The 6,000-nt window shown below is 38.1% G+C and overlaps 1 long non-coding RNA gene across 2 annotated transcripts in view; it reads right to left on the reverse strand.

The window, feature by feature from the left end:
- LOC117427834 (uncharacterized) overlaps positions 1-5,795 on the reverse strand; it is a 43,511-nt gene extending 37,716 nt beyond the window's left edge. Inside the window, exon 1 of one of the 2 annotated variants that reach the window (XR_004548242.3) lies at positions 5,294-5,795. This is a non-coding gene — a long non-coding RNA (uncharacterized LOC117427834). The remainder of the gene's footprint in view (positions 1-5,293) is intronic. The other variant, XR_009308063.1, reaches the window with a different exon arrangement.
- Positions 5,796-6,000: the final 205 nt, after the last annotated feature.

The following is a 6,000-nucleotide window of genomic DNA, read 5'->3' on the forward strand; positions in this document are numbered from 1 at the left end:
TTGCAGTTCATATTTATTATTAAACAAATACATTCATTGACTGCATTTCTGTGTCTCTGTGGCTCTCTGTCTCTCCCTCCATCCACCCCAGGGCCACAAACTGTAAACACGCATCATGCTGAGGATATTTCTGGTTTAAAGTCAGAGTGCTAATGTCTGGTGAGTTACGTTTTTGATCGCAGGTGACCAGGTACCCCCCCTGTCTGTCAGCCTATATCTACAGCTTGTTTCCACACCCAGAATTTAAGCGTTATTACCGCATGATTTAGTAGCCAGACTTATAAAGGTGTTTCCACCAAAATGCAATAATACGCACGTTTTTAGGGGAAAGTAAAATCAGAATGTTTAACTTCTAATTACTTATAGCGTCTGAGTTGCTTGTTACTTGTTTTAATAATAGTTTGATTCCACCAACATGCAATTATAGATTAAAAGATACAATAATGTAGCCTACTAACTCAATGTAATGCTTATAACTGTTAGAATTTCGAAAAGGAAATATAACATTCATGAGTTTTATTTGTTTTAATTTCAATGTAGCGTTGTCCTCAGTTTTGGGTTTGTAAATTATCAAATTGTATTTTAGAATCGCAACACTGTAAATTACTCTTTACAAGCCACAAACACAGATTACATAAAATGTTTTTTTTGTTTGTTTTGCTTGAATTTTTACATTCAGGACTAGCATGACACAGAGACAGACACATGTAAACCAAAATAAAATCACTGACGCTGTAAATGTTTCATTATTAGTAACGGAATTGTTAAGAACCGATTGTTAATGAAAAACCGAGAATCCTAAATCAAGTGTACCGTATAAACCCAAGGAGCTCCAAATGAAATCAATTTGACACAACAGAACCACGATAAGGAGTTCCAAATTCAGATCGAGCCTTATATTATATAGCAAAGAGTGGAATACTCAACACAACACAGTGCCCGTGTCATTACTTTCTAAACAGAACAGAAATCACTCGAAACTAACAATAGACACTGAAGAAACCATGCTTTACTTTCTTAAATGTACAGCTGTGCAAACATTGATTTAATTCCCAAAGATGAAGTGTGTTTTAATAAAGCAATACAACAACGCGGGCACGTGGGGGCAAAAGCTCGGCACACAACTATGACCTGTACAAAATATTGTGAATATATCTTTTTGGGAAGGGTCGTTCCTAAAATAAGACATGATTAAACAAAGCAAACGGTTTCAAATAATTATGGATTTAGTTCCTTGATTTGAAGTGGTGCTTCACAGACTGTTTTTTTTTTTTTTTTAGATAGAAGGAATGAGCGGTGCCTCTCTCGCTCTTCTGAATGTTGTAAACTTGGTACATTGTTTAGGTAGTTTTTGGTCCCTAAAATGACAAAAAAAAGAAACTTTAGCCAACAGCGAAAAAACATCACTTCTGATCATTCAATTGGTAAAGGGGTAAAAAAAAAAAAAAAAAAAAAAACAGTACCGTGTGCTGCTAAAACACTGGGCGCGGTGTTAACGGGAGACTCGAACCTCTTTGAAAACAAAGGGTCAATGTGTGATTTAAGTGTAAACGCCAGCGCTTTCGCTGCGCAGCATGTCACAGAGCTAGGCGACAGGTATAAACCCCCCCCCCCCCCCCCCCCCGACACACACACGTGATGTCTGTCAGGATTCTTCAATTGACAGGTGTACTATAGTGCAAGCCCTGAGGCACTTCCCAGTGCAAACAGGTGCGGCAATGAGCGGGTTAATGAGGGGCAGGGACTCGCTGTAAACGCATAGGATACTCGCCTTGCCTCGTTAACATTACAAGCCATTCATCCTTAATGAATCTGAGCTGATTACAGGGAGGCGGGGTATATATATATATATATATATATATATATATATCCATGCATTGTGCGTGTTGGATTTTGCGAGCTACCTATAGTTTACCATCCCTTCTAATTCTTACATGCTTGCAACATATCATAGAAATAATGGCATCTAAATCCGTCATGACCCATCGATATAGATTGATTTTATTTTTATTTTTCTTACTCGATGTAAAGCAGATAATGATACGGCTATTATTTAAAGGACTCTGAGACCCCCTTTGTGTTCGCTAACCGGCTTATACAGAACATTGGCTTAACAGCCCGACTAATTGAGTTCTTGAAGGAGTGCGTGTTTGATCTATATTAGGATCCACAGAATTCCACTGCATAGGAAACCTCTATACCGTACTTTTAATTATTAATACGACTACGACTACTACTGCTACTACTACTACTACTAATAATAATAATAATAATATGAAGTTTAAAGACTGCACAGATATAGAAACGGAGAGGGAGAGAAGGAGGCCTCTAAACCAGCCTATTTCATTTGGGAAGAGTAAATGTAAACATTCATGAACGGATTAGAAAATAGCTCTCATAACCAAATTATTAGCGTTTTGTTAGGCAAATGTATTATTATTATTATTATTATTATTATTATTATTATTATTATTATTATTATTATTATTATTATTATTATTATTATTATTATTATTATTATTATCCATAATGGAAATGTAATGATGGAAGCTACTTTATTTATGTAACTATATTCTATATTTCTTGCACAGAACACTTTTTTGTTTCTTGTCCAGTCACACACAATGTACTGCTTATAAAAAACTTTGAATTGAGAGGCTGCTTTTAAAAAATAACAGCCCAGAGAGTTGGCTAAACATCTGGAGCATATTTACTACAGACATTCTCCTCCTCCTTCTTGATCTTCTTCTTCTTCTTCTTCTTCTTCTTCTTCTTCTTCTTCTTCTTCTTCTTCTTCTTCTTCTTCTTCTTCTTCCTCCTCCCTCTTGATCTTCTTCTTTTTCTTCTTCTTCTTCTTCTTCTTCTTCTTCTTCTTCTTCTTCTTCTTATATTGTTGTTGTTCTGCAAGATGATTTTGCAATTAGACTGGATATGACTTATTATTTCCATTAAAGGTTTTTGGTACGCATTGGGGGCTCGTATATTATCCCTCTTTGAAAACATATTTTGTCGCTGTGATTGGGCTGGAATTCGTAAGGGGAAGGTGTAAAATACAAACAGATAGTTCAGTTTATCATGAGTTGGAATTGTGGATTGTGTAAGTGCGTTGTTTATGAAAAGGCCGGTATTAATGAATCTGAAAGGATCGGATTTATAATGTTAACTGTAAGGATAACTAGGTTACCAACATGTATTATTATTATTATTATTATTATTATTATTATTATTATTATTATTATTATTATTATTATTATTATTATTGTAGTAGTAGTAGTAGTAGTATCACTCTCATCGTCATCTATTAATAATAATAATAATAATAATAATAATAATAATAATAATAATAATAATAATAATAATAATAATAATACGTTTTATAAGCATTTTCTCTGTACAATTGCAATTAACACACACACACACACACACACACACTATATATCGAGGGTTTGGCTTGTTTCTCTGCTCAGCAGTCTCCTAATTGCAGTTTCTGACTTGCTATGTTTAAATGCACAGCCTCCACCGTGCACCTGCTTCTCCGTATGAAGGTATTTCCCTCACGTTGCAGCCAGCAACCGCGCTGCTGCTCTGCGGAGGAGTCGGGGGCAGACACTATGGCAGGGCTTCCCAACCCCGGTCCTGGGGACCCCTGCGCCTTCTGCATTGCAACTGAAATCTCAATTACTTTACTTAAACCCTTCATTGAAATAGGCTACAAAATGGCTTCCGAAAAAAAATAATACAGCGACAGCACAGCTGCGGCAGCAGAGAGAGAGAGAGAGAGAGAGAGAGAGAGAGAGAGAGAGAGAGAGAGAGAGAGAGAGAGAGAGAGAGAGAGAGAGATGTATTTCTAACAAAATCATTCATCTATAATTTATAAATGTACATCTCTCTTTAGCGAAACAATTACCAAAAAGGAAACACGTTTCAGTAGCAATTAAAAACAAAACCGGAAGGTTGGAAGACCGAGGCATGAGTGTTGTGTGTCCTTGTGAGGGTGTATTTATAATATCCCTCATTTGTTTTGCATCTCACAATCACCACCCTGCAGACGCGCCGCTCTATATTTTCTCTCTCTCCCCTTGCTTCGGGAGTAGGCTGATGATCACAGTTAAACTTCCCTGTTATTTCTTTCGCCTCTAACACAAAGGTGAATGCACTGATGACCCGTGCAAGAACGTGGACTATGCTATACTGTTATTATAATGTAATGTAATATTCTGTGTCAATTAAATCAGTACAATTAAGAGACTTTGGCCATGGTGATTTAAAACATATATGAAATACAGTTAAAAGGTGTGTGTGTCTATATATATATATATATATATATATATATATATATATATATATATATATATATATATATATATATATATATATATTCTTCTCGGTATAGCCAGAGTAGTGGCAGTGTACAAACGCAGGCAATGAACATGGGCAAATTTTAAAGAAACCAGTAAATATGTAATAAGGCGCAATAAATGTACACTTAAAACTGCCCGATGTTCTGCACAGTTTGACTGTAACTACAGTCCGATCACCCTGACATCCCAATAAGTGATATGGCATTATACTTACATTAAGCAAAAAAGGCGAATGTATTCGTTACAAATCAGACTAACCAAAACAAAAAAAAAACCCAAAGTAACACAGCAGAACGAAGAATGATGTGCGTAAAAGAGATTCCCAGTAGATTAGTTCATGAAAATACAAGCCCGGTCACATTGAGCGACCTCTGTTTAATTACGGAGCTTTTGTTTTCAGCACTTACAACACTTGCACGCCATTCCACTGAACTTTGCCCTGACGTCATTGTCCCCGGAATGAGACCCGATGGTAATAATGATCGATTAACCGGATTACCAATTGATTGAACAATGTCAACCCCTTTGCTTTTAAAGAAAAGGGGACGAATCGGAATGGGTTCGGTGACACAAGATGTCTTGTGGGGTTACTGATCGAGTTGAAGCTGCGAGGTGCTGTGTGGGATAGCCATTGTCTCCTGAAGACGCGGCATTGTACAACCAGCTAATACACTGGGCTCCGGAGATTTGTGTCACAGGTCAAAGTGTCACACTAACCAAACAGCAACTGCCAATGACCTATGGTTTATGCAAAAATCGGACCAGCCAGCATTTGGGAAGAAAATAAAGAAGCAACGACCCCCCCCCCCCCCCCCCCCCCCCCCCCCCCCCCCCCGACAGTCGCATGTCACACTGGTCACGCCACACTTCTGCAGGGCGCTTCACTTTCTGAAGCACGTTTTTACTCCGTAACAGATGAAATAGTTTCCTACCTTTCTGCTGTCCGTGGTCTTGGTGTTGCAATTCAGATCGAGTGCATGTCGTTTTAAAACAGACGAGCGAATTCTGCAAAGCAGGTAAAGTGCAGCTAGACACGCCTCCTCTCAGTCCTGAGAACACCGCTTTACAAAATTTGAAAACCCCAACTTTTTTAACTTCCCTCTTTGTTTTTTTCACTCTCCTTCTCTGAATAAGGCAGTCTCTCTGTCCTTTGGTCGTGTGGTCGTGTATAATAATCATATATGTAGTAGATTATAGAATTATACTCCACACCACTGATGTTTCAGACTGTGGAGAGGCCCACCACGTTTACTATATATATTTGCTTCAATGCTTTAAGCAGAAGAGGCAGGGTGGTTAAGCTTGGAGTCAGGCAGCTAAACGGTGCCAAGTACAGGACTGGAATAAAGACCGATTGTTAAGGCGAAACAAAAGGGCTATAATAGGAGCGAGTTCAGTTCACAGACAACCCAGCAACCTGGACTTGCAATGCTGGCACGCTGAAAACACACGATCAGACCAGCTGCGCCCCCAAAATGCCATTCCCAGACCCTCCTGGAAATGTAGCTGATCCTGTTTGTTTCACATTCTTCTGGTCTTGTTTTGTGTGCTAGACGGTTTAAGAATGGCTGACGAGCATTTCTGACAAATGAATAGATACATATATTGGGAAGAGTTCAATCTGTATGTATTTTCAATT

Source organism: Acipenser ruthenus, chromosome 21 (assembly GCF_902713425.1).
Source record: "Acipenser ruthenus chromosome 21, fAciRut3.2 maternal haplotype, whole genome shotgun sequence".
NCBI classification, from domain to species: Eukaryota; Metazoa; Chordata; class Actinopteri; order Acipenseriformes; family Acipenseridae; genus Acipenser; species Acipenser ruthenus.